The sequence below is a fragment of the Cnephaeus nilssonii genome (assembly GCF_951640355.1).
Source record: "Cnephaeus nilssonii genome assembly, chromosome: 6".
Lineage (NCBI taxonomy): Eukaryota > Metazoa > Chordata > Mammalia > Chiroptera > Vespertilionidae > Cnephaeus > Cnephaeus nilssonii.
In genome coordinates, this window is record NC_137077.1 from 31,069,759 (window position 1) to 31,079,265 (window position 9,507).

Consider the following 9,507-nt stretch of genomic DNA (forward strand, 5'->3'; position numbering starts at 1 on the left):
TTTGTAAATTTTATTTTCCAGCAAAATACAAGGCTTGGGGCAAAATGATTTCTACTAATATCACTACTACCACCACTTCTACTACTATTACTATTATTATTATTACTACTAGTAGTGCTGCTGATGCTACCTACATTTATTGAGTACTTACTATGACTGTTGTAAAATTTTCTCATATATTAACCTATTTATCCTCACATCCACCCTCTGACATAGGAATCATTAGGGAAGTTGAGGCATGTTTTGTAAGTAGCAGGGCTGTGGTTTGAACGTAAGCAGTTTGACTCCAGAGTCTGTGCTCTTAGTGAGAAAAGGTCCAAGGTCTTGAGTTTGCAGATCCAGGTTCCAATGGGAAACCTTTGCTTAAGTAGCTGGATAGCCCTACAAATCCTTCCATTTCTTAGTGCCTCAGTGGTTTCAATTGAAAAATGCGAATAAAAACGACTAACTTGAAAAGCTTTGGTTCTCTCATGTCACAGTGAAAATACAAGTAGAATTAGACTCCACTTGTTTCTTGCATCTCTTGAATCATGCTAAGGAGAATCCAAGTCATAACCAGGGTGGTATTTTTAAGTCTCATCTTCATTTTCTCATCGATACATTTCCCATCCTGGCTGTGTCCCAGAGCATGACTCTCTCATCCCTTCACTCATTTTGTTTTAAAGGCAGATCAAGTTTTGTTTTATGGAAGGACTAACCTATGTTATTGCCAAGGCCTCTAGGTAAAGGCAGGAGAGGGAGAACTTTGATTCTCGGTCTCTTCCTTCTTGGACAGAGTCTTGATGATTTCCCCCTTCTTGGCTGGGAGGGGTCTTCACAGCGCCTGTGTGCTTCCTTGATGTTAGACCTGTGGGCCTCAGCTGGTCATTGAGGAGCTTTTTGTGAGCCTTGTCTGCCTTCAGCTTGTGGATGTGTTCCATGAGAACCTGCTTGTTTTTGAAAACGTTCTCCTTCATTTTCATGTACAGGCTGTGATCCACAGTGTGTCCTGTGAAGCCGGCACCGAATTCTCATCCTCCCCATCCAGGCTGCCTCGTCAGGCATGTGGGCACTGGCAGCACTCCTTCACGTACCCATGCCAACGTGCCTGCCCTTTGGCAGGCCCAGGTGTTTTGCCAGCATCCAGCCTGGACAGTCACAGGCTTCTGGATGATCGACCTGTTTTGATCCGTTTCTGGAGCTGCTAATAGGAGTTGGCATTGGCTATTTCCTTGGTCTCATTGAGGTCCAGCCAGACCTTCTTTTTGCCACAGTGAAGGACACTGGAGGCGAGCCTCTTGTGAAGCCTGAGCGTACTCATGGCCGTGGCTGCAGTGGTGAAAGAAAAGCTGGTAACATGGCTCTGGAATCTGCCCCCAAACTTATCCTTTAACTCAGGGCGGGGGTGGGGGGTGGGGGCTATCTTTGTTCCTTTCCCCACCACTCTTTCCTTGACTACCCTTTGCCCCAATTATTTTCCACACATTCTCCTAGTTCTTTTTAACAAAAGTATCTGAACAAGCCCTGGCCAGTGTAACTTGGTGGTTAGAGTGTCGGCCCACACATTGAAGGGTCACGGGTTCCATTCCTGGTCAAGGGCACGTACCTGGGTTGCAGGTTCAATCCTGGGCTCCAGTTGGGGTGCGTGTGGGAGGCAACAAATAGATGTGTCACTCTCACAGCTCTCTCATTCTCTCCCTCCTTCCCTCCCTCCCTCCTTCCCTCCCTCCCTCCCTCCCTCCCTCCCTCCCTCCCTCCCTCTCTCTCTCCCTCCCTCCCTTCTTTCCTTCTACTCTCTTTAAATATCAATGAAAATAATATACTTGGGTGAGGGTTAACAAGCAAACAAAAAGAATACGTGAACAAGAAACTAGACCTCTACTTTTGGGTGGGAGAGAGGGAGAAGCTAAGTGCACAAGTGAAAGCCTCCTGAACACGTGGGAGTGGGAGGTGGGCAGTGGACATGGATTGGAGGGCTGATTTTACCTCCTAGTCCCATGGAGGATTAAGAAAGTGGTTGATGAAGAAATAGCAGTATGTCTTAAAAGTAAGGCTCAGGATTTATTATGTGTCTTTGATAAGCATGATTTCTTCTTTGCTCTGTGACACACTGTACAATGAAAGTGACAAGGATGTGGTCGGCAGTGATGCCCGACTGGATTGTCATCTTCTTGAGGGTAGGGTCTGTTCCTCCTCATTTCTGTATCTATAAGGCCAAGTATAGTGTTGGCAGATAGCATTTGAAGGAATAAGTGAAGAAAGATAGAAACTCAGAGACGGGCCTGCTGAATTTGAATTTTCATTCTAACAACTGACCTTTCCATTCCATGAAGTGAGCTATTTAGCAATTCGCTAGCATATGGATTATCTCTGTCTATGGCATCTATTCTTCCTCCATCTGTTGAGGAATTTCATCCCCTTTCAAAGTCATAGAGGCCTTTGGTATATTCTTCACATGGTACAAATGGGACTTTATTTTATTTTTTAAAAAGGATGTAACAATATCACCTAGATTTGGCAAACATAATAAAAAACTTAATTTGGAGATTGCTTCCTGTTTTTTTATTTTCCCTTTTGACAGAATACATTTAATAGACAATATTAATCTGGTTTCCTGATACACATAAAACTTAGCAGTATTCAATATCTGGCTTGTTTGCTTTTATTCTTAAAGAATCTGAAGGGAGTTGACATTTTGTTTCATTCATTCACAGTCTCTTTATTCATATCTAATGAACACACGCCACAACAATGGTCCTCAGATCTCCACCATCTGCAGGGGACGGCACACAGGTCATAGGCTAAGAACAACACCACATCAGTATTGAATAAAAAAGTGGAACTTCAAAGGCAGAGCTGGCTATGAGGTCTATGCTTTCAAGACCTCGGAGCTCGCTCCTCCTGTTTATTTTTTTTTGTTTGATTGGATGATAATGTAGTATGTCATTCCATGGTCCATGACCTGTGGTCAGTTCCCTATGGAGGAGCCAGAGTGGGGAGTACTTTGGTGAGCATATTTGTCCTAGTCAGGAAATAATAAAAACAAGAAGGGTGAGTACAAAAGATGTCTGAGGAGAGGAAACAAAATCCTTTATTATTGAGGAAGATGATCTTGGGGGCTCAGCCAATAGTCTTTTTATCTGGATGGTGATAATGATAATGATTCTCTCTATAAATAACGTAGGCGAGAGGGAGATTTTTGTTAGTTTGCTTCTCTCTCCCTAGTCAATTGCCCTCTATTTTCCTTACTGCTGTGGCAGACACGTCAGACTCATCTTTACACTGTGTTGATTAGAGTGCATGTCTACCTCTGAATCACCCAGGCATCAACTTTTTAAAGTGTTGAACTGGTGCATTAAGTCTTAATGGAAAATTTTCCTCCTAATATAGGACGTCTCTGGGCTATGAATAATTAATGACAATTTATAGCTCAAGGGATGTGGCAAAAGAATCAATATAGTAAATTAACATCCATCTCCTGGCCACCCAACACCAATATCTTTTTTAGGTATAATTAAGTCTCAAGAAGTCCTATACCTTTTTTTATTTAACAAAATCTTACATATAATTAACATCAGCTTTGTTTTTATTGTATTCACATTTTATTAAATATTATTCTTAAAAGCTATGAGGTACCCAGGAGTGGTCCATGCTCTGATGGACCTATAAATTAAATGATTAGGAAGATACAGTTCTTACTGCCATGGTTGAGACTCTGGCAAGGCAGAGAGAATAAAATGAAAAGATGCCAGGATACATGTATTCTGAAACAATCCTCCTCTTGCCTTTCCTTGACCCAGTTCTTAAGAAGGAGTGAAGAAAGGTTTCTTGAAGCATATGTCTGTCTGCATGTCAAAAGAAAGCTCAAACTTTTGGTGATGGCGGTGACAATACCGTGGTTCCAAATGCCATTGTTAGGAGAGTCTCATCTTTATATCTCAAATTTTAAGTCCTTCCTGAACAGAGCTCTGGCCTGTGTTGCAGTATATTAGCTAGGAATGGGGATTACCTTGACAGTCTCTGTTCTGACATCCCGAAATTTCCTGTTTGCCCTGGTCTCTCCACATCAGCCCAAGCATTGCCAGCTCCGGCCTGTCTCTTCTTTTCGAGTAATCTCATCCATCATGGGAACTGTCAACTGGGTGCCTTTGAGTCCTGGGGCTTGCTGAAGATATTCTGAGGACAATGTCCATCTGTCACATGTTATTAGCAGTTTTCCTAAACCCTAGAGTCAGGGAGGAGCGATCCTAGCCTAGGGGAAAGTACAGAGAATCAGAAAAGGGTCTAAGATTTCTGACAAGTCTGATTCCTTTGCTGGAGCTTGCACCAACTTTTCGTTGTCCTCCATTCTGTTGTTCCCTGGACCGAACCAGAAGTGAATAAGACAGGGTTCCTGCCTTTAGAGAATTTCTTTTTAGTGTGGAAAGATAGACTTGATAACAAATTACTATTCTCCATGGCTATAAGACGTCCAGGGATCCATGGGTTGGGGGAGAGTGAGCCCAAAGCAGAGTGTTGGGCAAGGCTTTCTCAGGGAGGTGCTTGATTGTGTGTCTTGCAAAATGAGTCAAGACCTGGTGGGTGACACAGTGAGTGGCCTGGGGCATTCCTGGCCAAGAGCCGGAGCGGGAGGGCAAGCCCAGGGGAAAGGAACTGGAGCTCAGTCCTCGGTCTTGGCAGAGCTTAATTACTTGTTTCCTCCTTGAGCCTGAAGTTGGGACTTGGAGTTGGAAAAAACTCTCATGTCAGAGGCAGCTTTCTTTGCAGGCCTCAAAGTAATTGAAGTCCCCTAAACCTTCACATCTCTCTGGGAGGTAGTTGCTCCTATGGTTAAAAAGATCCCTTTCAGGGAAGGAGCTTTTGATGACACCATCCCGCCTTGAGTTCAGACACTGTTAGAAGGCTGCTTTCCGCTGTCAGCTGTGCTTGAACATTCTCTCTGGTAACTGCTTCTGCCAGCGCTCCTTACAGCAAGTATACCCGAGATTATTACACTTGCACGTCTGCTTTCTGGGACACTGATAAATGACCGAATTAAAACTTTCATTGCAAATACCTTTTCAAACCGTAACCTGGTTTCCGAAAGTGTAATCCCTAATAGACACTGTTCTATGGGTAAGGTCTTCTGATGGAATCGGCACTTGCCAGGTTTTTCTGGTGCCCAGATAGCTGTGCTGGAGAGTACACGTCTGCATAAAAGTAGGGTGTCCTCCCTCTTTCTTCAGAGCACCCACTCCTTATTCCTGGGAGTTTCCCCAAGGGGGCCCCCACATGTTCTCATACAACATACAAGTGCAAGCCAACGTCAGGGCTGTGGGTGTCTAACCCCCTCTCACCCCGTCCTCCTTTCCCTGGGAGCATTGGTTCTAGAAGCACACCGACTGCACCAAGTTCTGGCTCCAACACATACCAGCTGTGTGGCCTCAGCAAGTTTACTTAACCTTGTGCTTTCACAATGCATTCATTTGGAAGGTGCAATGAAATAGTATTTATAAGATACCTAGCCAATAACTAATATACAACAGAGCTTAATAAATGGTAGCTATCCTTTTTATCACTGTTAGCACAATTGTTGTGACAACCCATGTCCACTGCCTGCAAAGTTACTTGGTGAAGTCCCTTTCTCACTGGGTAGAGCAATATGCATGTCCAGGGAGCAGCCTCTGAAAGCTTCCCGTGTGCCATGGCCAGGGTACCCCAGTTACTGTTTTCCTGCTTGACAGTGCCCTGGATCTGAAGAAGCCTGACTTATACTTGGAGTTCCAGAGAGCCCCTCTCGAATAGCTTCTGGCCTTCATTCCCATAATCAAAGGTGCTTAACCCCAGTTCATAAACTTTTACCTTTTGTTTTCCTGTTTTTTTTCCTACACCAAAATCTCCTCTTTCCTCCTCTAAGGAAACCAGAGTTCTCAGGCATATAACAGAGAGAGAGAGAGAGAGAGAGAGAGAGAGAGAGAGAGAGAGAGAGAGAGAGAGAATGAGAACGAATGAGAAAGAGGAGAAAGAGAATGAGAATTAGGATGTGTGTGTGTGTGGGGGGGGGTGTGGATGTAGAAGGAGAGGAGCGTGCTTTACACTGGCAGCTGCCAGCCAAAAATGTAGTAATGCTGATTGTTCTATTAATAGAATATCCAGTTGGCACCACAGGATTTCCCCCCCCTCTTTAGAGCAGATTCTTAGATGAGAGATTTTTAACCTTTTGGAATTGAGATGACCAGTTCTTTTGAATAATACTGTGTGCTTTCAGTGTGCGTTTGTTTTGAGACTGATTTGAGAATTCCTCTCCATCCAGTTATGAGTTGAATTTTGGGCAGTGGTATGTTGGCATCCTCAGAGGTGAAGTCTGCAGGTAACTTTGAGAACAAGAACACGGAGTGGTGCCTCTGGCTTGGCACTGTATCGTGACTCTTCAGTCTGAGAGAGTGACAGTGACCTAGGGGATGGGCTGGAAGGCCATGGGAGGAGGGTGGATAGGTGATTTGTTCAGCATATGCTGGACTGTTCGATCCAGGCCTTCCCTATTGAATCTTGAAAGAGACAGCTTGAATTTAAATAAGTAAATGCCTTACCCAATAGTTGTCATGATGCCTGCTTTTATTATTTGATTTCTTTAAGTTTGTAGGCTTGCATTTTTAAAAGTTTATTCCCCCGTGGAACAAAACAATTAGGTTATGTTTCCAAGGCAAGTCAGAACTTAGGACCCATGGACCTAGCCAGCAATCTTAGATCCATATAGAGACAAAAATCAAATCTGTTTTACATTCTTATAAAAATACTTCAAAAGATAAGTCTTTGACCTTTAAGTATGTAAATGGTACAACTATTTTGGAAAAGAGTTTGGTTGTTTCTTAAAAAGTTAAGCCTACATTTATCATATGATTTAGCCATTTTAGTCATAGATATTTACTCAAGTGAAAGGAAAGTCAAGGTCTATACATGGATCTATATGTGAATGTTCACTGCTGCTTTATTTGTAACTAGAAGTCCAGTGCACGAATTTGTGCATGGGTGGGGTCCAGTCACCGAGCCCCAGTTGGAGCGGATTGGGGCCCGGCTGGCTGGGAGGAGGGGTCGCAGGCAATTGGCTGGTGGACCCTGCCCCCAATTGGGGTGGGGGAGCTGATTGGGGGTGGGGCCGGCCATGGGGAGGGGCTGTGGGTGGGAGAGGCTGATCAGGGGTCAGTGGCCAGGGGAAGGGCCGTGGGAGGTTGGTCGGCCGGCCCCACCCCCCAAATGGGCCAGTTTGCTGGCCGCAGTGGGCGTCATAGCGACCAGTCATTCCAGTTGTTCCAGCATTCCATTCGCTGGCTTTTTATATATATATAGATAGCTCCAAACTGTGGAAATAACTCAAATGTCCATGAGCCAATGAATGGATAAACCAATCATGCTATATATGGAATACTACTCAGCAATTAAAAGGAATGAGCTATTGACCCAAACAACACTATAGATTAATTTCAAAATAATTTCACTGAGTCATTGATGCCAGACACCCCCCAACCAAAAAAGAATACTATGATTCCATTATATAAATTCCAGAAACATGTAAATTAATCTATAGTGACAGAAAGCAGATCAGTGGTTGCCTGAGGATGATGGGGGTAGGGCGGGGAGGAGTGAGAGGGAACGATTACAAAAGGAATAGGAGGAAACTTTTGGGGTTGATGGATATGCTCATTATCTTAATTGTGGTAATGGCTATACGGGTGTATGCATATGTCAAAACTCATCACATTGTAGACTTTTGATATGCAGTTTATTATGTGTCAGTTATGCCTCAGTAAAGCTGGAAGAATAATTCTAAAGGAAAATAACTAAACTTTTAGAATCTTTCCATTTCAGAGATATCTACCATCACATGTTATTCTGCTGGCTCCTTTAGTTTTCATTCGGGGAACCTTAACTTCTATTCACATGACCCATGCTAGTCACACTAAACCCTATCACCTTCACTATAATAATAATGACAGCTAATATTCATTGAGAACTTCCTGTTGAGCAGGGCTATACCAGTGCCTTGCCTGTATTATCTCATTTAATGCCTGGAAAACCTTCCTAGTGTAGGTACTATTAACTCCATTTTACATAAGAAGCAATCAAAGCAGAGAGGTTAGGTAATTAGTCCAACATAAATGTGGAGAGTCCTGATTCAAAACCACAAACAGTCCTATCTAGGGCTCCTACTTTGTCACTAATAGGACACAACTACAAATTTATCTGACAGCAGCAAAGAATTATGACAGAAACAAGGGCATGATGCTGTCACTGGTAGCTGTTTCCTAGGCCCTTTGTTTGGCTTCCTGGCCTTCTATGACACTCATTTTTTGTTTCAGCTTTTAATTCCCGAGAGCAGTCTTCCTGCCTGTATCCTTGATTTCTATTGCCCTGTTCATCTTCCTAGAATCTGAGTTTGTTGCCTTTATGGTCTTAAATGCCTGCCCCATGCAGAGAGCTTTGCCTGATGACTTTGCTTTTTTTTCTTCTATTTTTTTTTATTTAAAAATTACAATTGACATTCACTATTATATTGGTTTCAGGTATACAGCATAGTGGTTTGACATTTATATAACTTACAAAGTGATTTCCCCCTTCCTGCAATAAGTCTACAGAGAGGAAGGGAGAGGGATAGAGAGTTAGAAACATCGATGAGAGAGAAACATCGATCAGCTGCCTCCTGCACACTCCCCACTGGGGATGTGCCCGCAACCAAGGTACATGCCCTTGACCGGAATCGAACCTGGGACCTTTCAGTCCGAAGGCCGACGCTCTATCCACTGAGCCAAACCGGTTTCGGCAATAAGTCTAGTACTTACCTGACACCGTACATAGTTATTATACTATTATTGATGATATTTCCGGTGTAATTTTGATGTGGTTGTGGGAGGCGGTGAGTACTGGCGTTTACCTATGCTGCCATCTTCCTGTATGCGTTCTTTATAAATTTTGGATATTAACCTCTTATGGGGTTTATTGTTGGCAAATATGTTCTGCCATTTGGTAGGTTGTCTTTTTGTTTTGTTGATGGTTTCCTTTGCTGTGCAAAAAATGTCTGAATTGAGTAGATACACCTGCTAGATTTTCAAGATAGAACAAATCTGTGCACAGGAAGGGATGGATCCTGTTCAGATCAGGACATGTGTAAAAGTCTCTGCAAGGAATACAGAGCAAAAGGACAAGGCAGACAGACAAAATAAAAGGAGTCAGGCCAGGAGATTGGCAGGGACTCGGGCAAAATCCAGTATAAGTGGTAGCAGAGTAGAAATATGAAGATTTGCTGGAAAGTCCACAGAGCACAAGGGCATCAGTGGGCCCTGCTGAGTGCTAGGCAGGTAGAACTGGCAGGAAGAGAGAGCAGAGTTGACAGAGAGGCCTCGGAGGAGCCCCTGACGCATGTCCTCAAGAGGCAAGCTGTCCACCAATGCATGCAGGAGCTGATGGCCCCGGGCCTGGGGCCAGCTTTGCCTGGATTGACAAGGATTGCCAGAAGGCCCCAGAAAATATGGCTTCACAGTCTTTTCACACTTC

The 9,507-nt window shown here is 43.7% G+C and overlaps 1 pseudogene across 1 annotated transcript; it reads right to left on the reverse strand.

Moving 5' to 3' along the window:
* Positions 1-718: 718 nt before the first annotated feature.
* Positions 719-1,300, reverse strand: LOC307102088 (large ribosomal subunit protein eL19-like; annotated as a pseudogene). The gene has a single exon. The product of its transcript is annotated as a large ribosomal subunit protein eL19-like (transcript).
* Positions 1,301-9,507: the final 8,207 nt, after the last annotated feature.